We start from the raw sequence: 10,660 nt of genomic DNA, 5'->3' as shown, positions 1-10,660 counted from the left end.
CCCCCCCACCCCCTTCAGTCGTCTGTGTCTGCTACGGTCAGCTGACTTCCTGCTCAGAGACTGGCTCACTTCCTGGCTGCGTCATTTTCCTCTCTTACCACCACTGTGATGACGTGTTGTGTTCAAATCTCTGATACCTGATCTGACATAATCGCACATCTCTTATTGGGCTGCTGATGGCTGCTTATTGGCCTCTGGGCTGCGTTTTACAGGAAGATATTGAGGGTTTGATATTAGCTTCTTACTGGCAAATTCACTCACACACACACACACACACACACACACACACACACACATCTGCCTCTTAGTTATTGATGAGCTAATATCCGCGATTATTTGCAGTGCACAAACACAGGCAACTGTCCATATTATCATCATGTAGAGTACAGTGTGTGTGTGTGTGTGTGTGTTTTGAAATCGTTATCTATTACACGCACCGATCGATAAGGAAAAACACCGGATACCATATCGCCATGGGAACGGCATCCAATAAAGCCACGTTTTGTTCCTGGAGAGGATAATGGTATAAGATATCAGTCTGGTATTGATTGGCTAATCTCATCGCACACCGCCGTGTTGTGGTGTCGAGGTGCGCTACGCGCGGCCATGTAAGGGCATGAGGGCAACCGTAGAGGGTTGCCATGGTTTCATTTACAATAAAATCAACGTACATTCAAAATATATTACGCCATCATCAACAGAAAGTTTAAAAAGTAAGAATGAACAAAAAATCGGACCAAAACTTGTCGGTAAAGCTATAATTTAAAAAAAAAGATTGTGGTCCTATTGGCCGAAAGAAGCAGTGGATCTTGGATTCACCAGCTTTCAATCAAATTTGACAAAGCGATGATTACTTCTTTGTATGTTTATGCTTCTGTGTGTGTGTGTGTTGATTAGATCGTGTGTACCTACAGTCATGTGACTCAGATTAAGCTAGTCATCGACTCCAGGATTACGCCTTAGTGACAACAATGGCCTGAACGGATTAGAGTGTTTGTGTATCCCTTTGTTTTGTTTGTGTACATGTGGGTGTGTGTGTGTGTGTGTGTTTTGGGCATACTTGACTGCACGTGCGCTAAAATGTTTTCTATATGTGTTTTTTGTGTGTGTGTTGTTGCATTAAAGCATATCTGCCTCCTAGCCTAACCCCATGTTATGCGTTGCCTCTCCTCATTTTGTCCCCTGCCTGTTGCCGTACTCGTTAGAGCAGCAGTCTGTTGGCGCTCTTGTTAAGAAGGTGCTAATTCGTATCAACTGTGACATGACATCCTGACACCATTAGATTAATTCAGTTCCCTCACCCACAAGTCCCTAAATAATTATACAGATGCAGCGATAGCCCTGGGAAGACTGGAGACGTTGGTGTTGGCTCTAATTAAATATCTTTGGGTTTGGAGACAAGCTTTTTTTTTTATACTAGGGCACAGTAGAGCCACTTTTATCTCACTAGAAGCCAGAAAGACTCATTGAAGTCGCTCCTTGCATTTAACTTTTTAGAGATTTGAGAATAATAGCCATGTTTTTTTAGACTGAAGAGTGGATTCCTTGGTGCACAAGTTCAATGACGCTTGCTCTATTTTTATTTTTATTTTTTTGCTGTGTCATGTTGAGCCACGAGGAAGTGGCATTAAAATGACCAAAAATCCACAACCCCGCCCTGTTTATGTGTCAGGCAAATGCTCGCCCCCCCAAAATGTTTTGTTGCTGCTGTTTCAGAGTCAGCAAAGTGACTGCTGTGACCTTGGAGATTTGCTAATATTGAGGTTTAAAAAACTGTGTATGATTTTACGATTTGCACTAGCCTGTTTGTGATTATAAGAACTCATCCCGGCCTGCATGGAAGACACACATAACCCCACTGTTTCACTTTTGATATAAAGGAAATGCTCTTACGGGGCGTAACAGTGGCCAAGGTGCGAAGACATATACCTTGTAAACCACAATGCCCCCTTTCCTTTCTCAGTGGCATAACTTTGCTCTCCCTTCATTTCCTCTCTGCCTCTCAACCACATTCTGCTTATATATCCGTTAAAGGCAAAAATGTCCCATAATGTGAATGTAAAAAAAGCACATATATAGTTTCGGATGTTTAAAAACCTTTTAAAATGCCTAAAATCAGCTGCAGTTTTAACTAAAAGATAAATATTGGATAAATATTCTATACATTGTGCTCTCTGATAGCTAATGTCATAGTTACAGGTCACATTATTAGAATAACGTTACTGACATTTATTCAAAATGTATCTAACCAACTACACGACTTATCCAAACTTCAGCTTCATTTTTTAATCACATTTACTTTATTATAATAGTTCAGGGTTTAAACTTCAGTGGGGGCAGCCCTCATAAGGTTAGAAGTAAATGTCCAGAGAACATATAACACACACAGCCGATCAATATGCATCATATCCACATATATGATGCTCTATTGTAGTACAGCACAGGTAATCAATACAGTGATGCATCGGAGCATGAAAATAGCCATGTCTTGAGCATATTTGTTTACTTAATCTATTTTTTTATGACAAATACTAACATCCCAAAAGCATTTTCAACATTTACGACATTTCGAGCCGTTGGCGGAGCGTTTTCTCTTTTCCAGTCACTGCACCATGCTACGCGGTTCGTCACGTTAGCTTATCTCACCCAGCGTCTTCACTTCTATCCATGCAGGGCGACCATCTACTGAGCAATGTTGATCATCCTGATAGGATAGGTTAAAATGGTTCGCTAAAACTACGCTGAGACTTTAAATGTCGTCGTTTCTCTGTCTTTTTCGACTACAGCGTGTATTTGAATTGGGTTTAATTATCATTTTGGCTTCCCAGTGATTATGAAAACAAGATAATGGAGATAAAGCCATTATTCCTTTTACAGCTGTGTGCAACTTTTTGCCCCTCCCTAAAAGCCCCAACTCACTCTCAGCCAGGCTTGGGCATGTTTAGTTCAGCTCGAGCCAAGGAGACAGAAAGAGAGCCTTTGGTCAACAAGAAAAGGTAAAACCAGTTCAGCTGTTTTGGAAACACTTTGGTTTATTGTACTTTTTGTATTTTTCCATTCATTTTTTACTTTTTGTTTAGTTTTTAATTTTTGTTTTCTACTCACTTCACTTAGTTTCCAGAGTGGGATTGCTTGTTTCGGTTTAGTTTTTATTAGTTTCAGTATCAGTTTTAGTTGCTTTTTTAATTATAATATTTATCGGGGGGAAAGATTTAAGAAATATTACAATATGAGTTTGTGACAGGAAATGACTCACAGGCATGGAGAAGCCCCACTCTCAATTAATATATGCACCAATTAGTTATTTTAAGTACACACTATCATTTCAGTTAGTTTTATTTTCACATTTAGTTTAGTTTTCTGTCAAGTAAAAACGATGCTTCCAGAGTCAGTGAGTAATAATTATCGCAGAAAGTGACACACAGGAATTTGTCTGCTCGTCCTTACAAAATACCTGCTGATGTAGTGCCTGCTTGCCCCCCCGCTGGCATTTTGTTCTCAGGATATCATTTAATTCAATAAAGAGTTATAGAAAAGGGGGGCCGGGATCTCCAGTTAGCAGCTTGCTAAATGACAGAAGAGGATGGGAAGGAGGAAGAAGAAGGAGGAAGAAGAAGGAGGAGTGCGATATGTTACTGAGCTTGGAGGTAGAAAGAAACAGGCTTGTTTAGTGAGCTCCCTGGCTAACGGTACAATAAGTTCACACCCTCTTGTCTCTTACATTTCTGCTTTCTCTTTCGCTGAGCAGTCTGGTTTTTTGGACGGAGGAAGGTTAGATGGCCAACAAGCTACGGTGGCCTCCTCCATTTTGGTTTCTCTGGCTCACCACGTGTCAGTTCCCCACAGCTGAAAGCTTTGCAGATTCACCTCACCGACGATTTGCCGGCTTGCGGTGATTCCGTTTGAGTGACTAAAATACTTGGTGTGGCCGGACCTTTAATGCGTTCTGATTTTCTAATTGATTGTACGGACGATCGACAGCCAAGACTGAGCACGGTGTTAAAATAGAGTCAGGCCAGAAGCATCTTGTTTGCCACAGGAAGCAGTTGGATTGTGGGTGGTGGACATGTGATGCTATATTTTGAGAAACAGAAATTATCTGCACATAGTGGCACTAAGTCATTTAAAAATACACATTTTCAACGCCGTCATATGCTGTATTAAATGTCTGTAGTTACGTATAACTCCGCTTCATCAGTGAGCGACCTGTGACCCTTTCTTAACTTTCTTTTTGTCTTTCCTTCCGTTTGTCTATCTCCAGGCTCAATTACATAAGGTTTCACACTCTTCTTCCTCTATTTTTTTCCATCTCCTCCTCCTCCTCCTCCTCCTCCTCCCTCTGTTTGCCTTGCTCTCATTTACTGTGCGGAAAATAAAGGAGACACAGGAAGAGAATGAGGCGGAAGAGCAAACAGCTCCTGTGAATTGTGTGTGTTTTGTGATTTGTGTTTGTGTATGTGGCCTCACCGCTGTGGCTGTGAGTAGGCCGATCACCCAGGCTGTAATGGACATGCACATAAAAAAACACAGACACACACACACACACACAAACAGAAAAGGGCTGTCCCCTCATTATGTTTCTTTCTATGTCAGACAAGACATCTCCTTTCCTTTCTCTCTTTTTTCTACCTTTCTGTGTCTCCTACAGGCATCATTATTTCCATCACACGTGTCCTTCCGCCTCCTGCTTCTTTATTTCTCTAACTCGGCCCCTCGCTCTTTAATTAATTCTTTCAATTTATTTCTCAGCAGGTCTTTCCAGCCATTCTAAACCTTTTTTTTCCTATTTCCATCTTATTATTCTTCCTTTTTCACTTTTTTATATGATTTCTTCCTATTACCATTTTAGGAGCTTCTGCACCTTGCTGTCTTTTTTTAGACGCGAGCAATCAATAAATCTTAACTTCTCTTTGCTTTCCCCCCTGAACAAACACGTTTCCTTCTAAAATAGCAGCACCACTTGAATTTATATAACCAGTCGTATTTCTGGCGTTCGGAGAGGTGACCAACAGGTAACGCTACTTCCATTCCTGTAGATTTCCTGCACGGTGCTTTGGAATCAAACCCCCCCACTATATTTGTTCTTTTTTATCTGCATCTCGCTCCCAGTGCAGAAATCTGTGTGGGTGTTCACTGCAATAGAGATGAGGACGAGTTATAGATGTGTTTGTGTGTGTGTGTGTGTGTGTGTGTGTGTGGGACGGTAAACAGAAATGGCTTGAGGAGAGTGCATGAGTGTGTGGGATGGCCAGTGTTTTGTGTGTGTGTGTGTGTGCGCGCGCTTTGATTTATGCCCTTGGCTTGATGCGATACAGCTGCAATAGTGTGTGGGTCAATACTGAGAGGGAGAGATGGAAAGAGATGAGGGGAGAGAGAGAGATGGAGATAGACAAAAGGGAGAAAATTAGTTAGTGGAAGAGGGAGAGAGAGAGAGAGGGAGAGGGAGAGACGGATCCAGAGTCAGAGTTATATAAGAACACAGCAAACAGCAGGCTCTAATACCCATATTTACCCTCACAACAGGTTGGCAGCACTGTAGAGGAGGCGTCCTGACTATTTAAGAGTCGCTGGTACAAAGACTGCACATAACACATTGTTAAGGCTGAACAAATGCGCTCAGTACGTTTTCTACCTCGTGAGACATCCGAGAAGCCGTTTTTATATATGTTTTGAGGCGTTTGGATTAGCTTTTTTTTTTTCACTTTGGTGAAACTTGTTGATGTGTGAATATGTGGAACTGAGTTAAACCCCCCTCGGTTAACAGTATATTTCACAATACTGTACATTTAATTAAGAGATGGTTTTAAAATAACCATACAGCATCGTACTTCATCACATTTGACAATTTTTTTCTTGTTCTTTTTTTCCTGTTATTTGTTCAAACAAAAACAACTCCTCTTGCTATGTATTTACTATGGTTGAACGAGTACTCGGCTGGAACGAGTATCTGGTACAGTTAATTAGTTTTACTTGTAAATATACCAACTTTTATTTAAAAAAACTGTTAATAGTTCTGTTACTCTTGTGATCAAATACATTGCTCTGATGCTCTGGATGCTCTGTACATAGTTATCCAATAAATGTAGCCACTTCTGATCAACCCATATCAATTTCAGGCTTTAATGAATAACTCCGGCTTAAGCCCCGGCCATTCCGAGTACAGCTACGTATACAGGTCATTTAGTTGGTTGAACAGATGTAGATAATGGTGTGCGCACTCATCCCTAATATTTACTGTTTCACCTTCCTCCTCCATGTTTTCTTCTCTTCATTCTCTTCCTCTGCAGTGGTAGGAAAACCAGCTTAGAGGTGCCCAAATCACGTTACCTTTACGAAGCAGCTGGATTCGCGAGATCACGCTTCACAGGTTAAGATCGAAAACCTAAACAATGCCGTTTTAAATCAGGCTTCTGATTGGCCTCCAGTTGTGTTGGTACTACCTAAACCGATGTTAGCTTAATGTCTTTGTATCGTACACTGGAGATGCTACGTATCATGTAATAATAACGTTTTATGCTCACAATTTCTCGTTCTGGTTTGAGCGAATGTGTGACCGTTGGACTTCATCTTGGCTCCGGATGAGTCTGGCTGAACTTCTGTCGACTCATTCTACACATGAAGTTCAATTTTAAAATTGGAAAAGTTTGTTAAATGGAAAATGTTTCTTGGCAGGCAGCTGTTGGCAGGTGAGCCAAAAGGTTAATTTCTGACACTGTGTTTAATACAAACCTCCAAGGAGCATTAAAAACTAGCTGCTGTTGTGAAAGGACAATGATACAGAAGAAAAAGCCGCTGCTTGTGTATTGTCACTGTAGTTGTCTTTAACACTTTTAACGAGGGATGCACGTTAACTATTGGCCGATAGTTGGAAATGTATATCATTATAAATAACTGGGATAATTAAATTACAGCTGACAAATTATCGGTCCATAATAATAATGATTTTTCTTTGAATTCTTGTGAAAGCCAAAGTGTGTTTGTGAAGTTTCTTGATGAATGTAAACAAATAAATTGCTCATTACATCTTAGACTTTCCTGTCATCAGGTGGGTAAAAACTACAGGTTACGAACTTCTTTATCTTATCGACATCGGCTACGATGGTAATTTGCGGTTATCAGATCGACTGAAAGAATCGTGCATCCCTACTTTTTAACCACTTTTAAATGACAAATAAAGTCAAATGAATAAATATTGTTTTAAGCCTTTGTCCTCATGAATATTTGCAGTTATTCGCATTCACCTCATTCAAACCAGCAGATACACGACCACCTCCAGTATCACTGATCGTATTTTATAGCTAATCAATGGGGAAGCAGCTAACTTGCCACGATGCCACAGTGGACACAGCATGTCTTATTGATTTGAAATTACTGCACGTAGGCTGTTAATCATACATGCACAAATGTATTCAACCATGGCACGTTGACACACACACACACAAACACACAAAGTCTGAATGCAGTCGGTCTGTCTCCCTGACTGACTAGTGTTTGTTAACTGGAGCCTTCCAACTCGTTTTCTATTGATTTGACCTTGTGTTCCCCCGAGACGTCACGCCATCCGACGAGGGGGACTCTTAACACAGTGAAGAAAAGCAGGAAGTCCTCGAAAACTCCACTTTACATTCAAAGAAAGTAGGAAGTACTTAAAAAGCTCCACTTCAGCCTTAATTTAAATTCTGAGAAGGTGTTTCCTCGACCAGTCATCAACAGTTTCTTATACATGTACATGTTTTCTTTTGATTGTACAAGGTATCTTTTCAAATCATTATGATCTCATATTAAAAGAGAAACTCACTATAAAACTGAAACAGGCGGATCAATTTGTATTGATAAATGTTCAAATAATGCTTTTTTGTGCATCAGGGTTGTCTATAATATGGATACAAACTGCAGGGAAATGTGAAATTTACTGGACAAATTTGTCAAAATATCTTCTATGTTATGTTTAAAGTAGACTTTTTTGTAACATGATTTCACTTCCTGTCTATATATTTTCTTTAGCCTCTTTTTTAGTGATTATCTTTTGTGTCCCATCTTATTTCAATTCCTCTCTTTCATTGCTCCCACCTGGTTGTGCTTTATTCCTCCTGCCTTGATCTCTATATGCTCCCTCTCCCTCTCTCTCTTCTCTGACCTCCATTGTTCATCATCCCGTCCTTCCTTTTCTTTCCTTTCATGCCGTCCTGCCTTCATCTGTTGCTCGATACCTCTTCTTCTCGTATTTTCTCTTCTTTTCGCTTGTCATGGGTCTCAGTAATAAGTCTCTGTTTTTTTATTGTCCTGTTTCAATACCTTGATGGGTCTTTTTTAATTAATAATTAAATAATTTGTGACTGATTCAACTTGGGAAGATGCTTAAAAGCTCCCACCTCAACCGTATCACAGGAGCTTCAAAAGGAGAGGACGGTTGCTCAGGTGTAGAGCTCGATAGGTCAAGAATGAATTGTCTAGCTCAACTTTTAAGATGGACAAGACGACCTGAAAGTGCCAGAATAATGAATTGTTTGAACATTTACTGATAAAGACTCGGTCAAAAGCTGTGGAAGAAGTAAGTTGGTGGACTGTTGGTATTGTTTTGTCAATTGCTTTTTGCTCGTTCAAGACTTAGCCGTTAATAACAAAATGCAGTTTCTGTGAATTTTACTTGTCCAACAAAATTTGCATCTAACGAAAACTCCACCCACCTGGCACATCAGGTTGACTAAAACAAACTATAAGCAGTATTTTTTAAAAGGTTACACATTATTTAAATCCTTATGAATCCCGTTATGGTGCCCTATGTGAGTTAGCTAGTCAGTAAAGGCCTCTTAATTACTTTCGACGAGAGTCTTGAACTAAGGTATTTTCAGTACAATACAGGTATTTTTCCACCAGGCTTATTTTCCATTTTGACTATGGGTCGTGCTAACTTTGCACTCTTCTCCTCTGTTGTAGAGAATTAGAGCAACCAGCCGGCTAACAGAACTAGCTAGCTTGAAGGTAGCATGAGTCATAGTCAGAATGGGGCAGGTGGGTTTTTTATGATTTTGAATCAGCTTCTTCAAAGTTGTCTACCCCTTTTTCTATTAAAGTGCTCCTTAGAGAGTTTTGTTAGTAGTTATAAATGGATTTTACTTATGCCCTATAGCTATCTAAGGTATATATGAGCATATGCTACAGCAGCAGATCATCAGAAATCGTCAAACCATACAAAGGTTTATGGTTTAGGTTTATCTTGATGCCCAAAACTTCTAATATTCGTTCAAAAGTAGTGGATGGGAACGTGCAATAGTTAGGAAATTGATCAAATTAGCACCAAATGTGTTGCTTGGTTGGTTGCTGATTTACTGTATTAGAGTTCTACCACTGGACCCAATTTAGGTTGTTTTGTTGCATAAAACGTGTGTGCTTTGAGGTTTGGTTCACTTTACTTGTAATTTATTAAGAAATGTCACCTTGTCTTTCTCCACCTGTGTCCAAACTTAGTATATGTAACAAGTAGATGCCTGATGGGAGGAGAGTTTAGCCAATCCGTAGCCTTAGGCTGGTGAGCTAATGGTCAATAATGACTGAAATAAAGTAGCTGTTGGCTTTAAGAAAGTATTCATTGTGCAATTGGTTATTAAGCATTGGACCAACAGTTACCATAAATTTGTGAATTTGATTCTGTTAATGAACCAAGAAATATGTCTCATCGAAGTTCAGAACATCGCGCTCTATTCTGGTCTCTTGAGAGCTATTTTTGGAGCATGTCGTATATATAGATGCAGACCATTCTTCGAACAACAATGTCTTGAAAAGAGTGGGAACTTGATTTCACATTGTGAGGCAGTGGATTTATGCCACAAAAGAGGAAGCATGCTCCTCTTCCAGAGCAAATGGAGCATCTGCTTCTAATAGCTGATTTGCAGTTAATGTGAGCCGTTGCCTGCTATTTTCAACAACAAGCAGGCTATTTTTGTTGGCTCTGTTCCTTTTATTTTTGCAATTACATTCAGTTCAGCATTATTTGATTGCAAAATGTAGTAATGTTTTGCTGTTATGTGCTCCCCAGATGTAGAGTACAACACTGTTGACTTTAACTCAGAAATGTGTCACAGACTGTTTGTGTAAGAAGTCACCTGTTTTTGTTTTACTTTGCAAGAATGGAAAAACTGTACGAAAGAAGAAATTAAGTACATGCTAATAGGACAACTAGGGAAACTATATGAGGAATGTGCAAAGCATGATCGCTTCATTTGAGATGCACTGCAGCCCTGCACGTCACTCCGTCACTGTAGCATATTTCTATTAATGAGACACAGAGGCCACAACATTTCCTCTGATGCTCTGCTGCTGTCACTGGGTACAGTTCGTCCTGTCAGGGCGTACACGTTCACACGTCTCTCTGCTTTGTATTTTTTTTTCATTCCTATTTCCTTTTTTTTGGTTTGTTTTTATTTTTCTATTTCGTTTTCTTTTTTATTTTCCTTGTTTTGTTTTGGCGCCTCTGTGCACCTCGTTTTTTTAACCCTTCTATCTCTTCATCTTTCTCTCTCTATCTGTGTCGCCAAAAATAGACTCACTCTTGGTTTTTGTCAGCCTCTCTCTCTCGAAACCTCTTTAACAGGAAGCACACACAGACACACACGCACACACACACACACACAGACACACACATACAAACATGTTGCTTTTG

General features: G+C 39.9%; 1 protein-coding gene across 1 annotated transcript in view; it reads left to right on the top strand.

The window, feature by feature from the left end:
- Window positions 1–10,660, top strand: part of si:dkey-172j4.3 (diacylglycerol kinase eta) — a gene marked incomplete in the record, with an annotated part of 70,724 nt that overhangs the window by 2,559 nt on the left and 57,505 nt on the right.

Source organism: Morone saxatilis, unplaced genomic scaffold, assembly GCF_004916995.1.
Source record: "Morone saxatilis isolate NCDOM2014 unplaced genomic scaffold, NCSU_SB_2.0 Contig4, whole genome shotgun sequence".
In the NCBI taxonomy this organism is placed as follows: Eukaryota; Metazoa; Chordata; class Actinopteri; family Moronidae; genus Morone; species Morone saxatilis.
The sequence above is the reverse complement of the archived record's forward strand: the minus strand, read 5'-3'. Positions and strand labels throughout refer to the sequence as shown.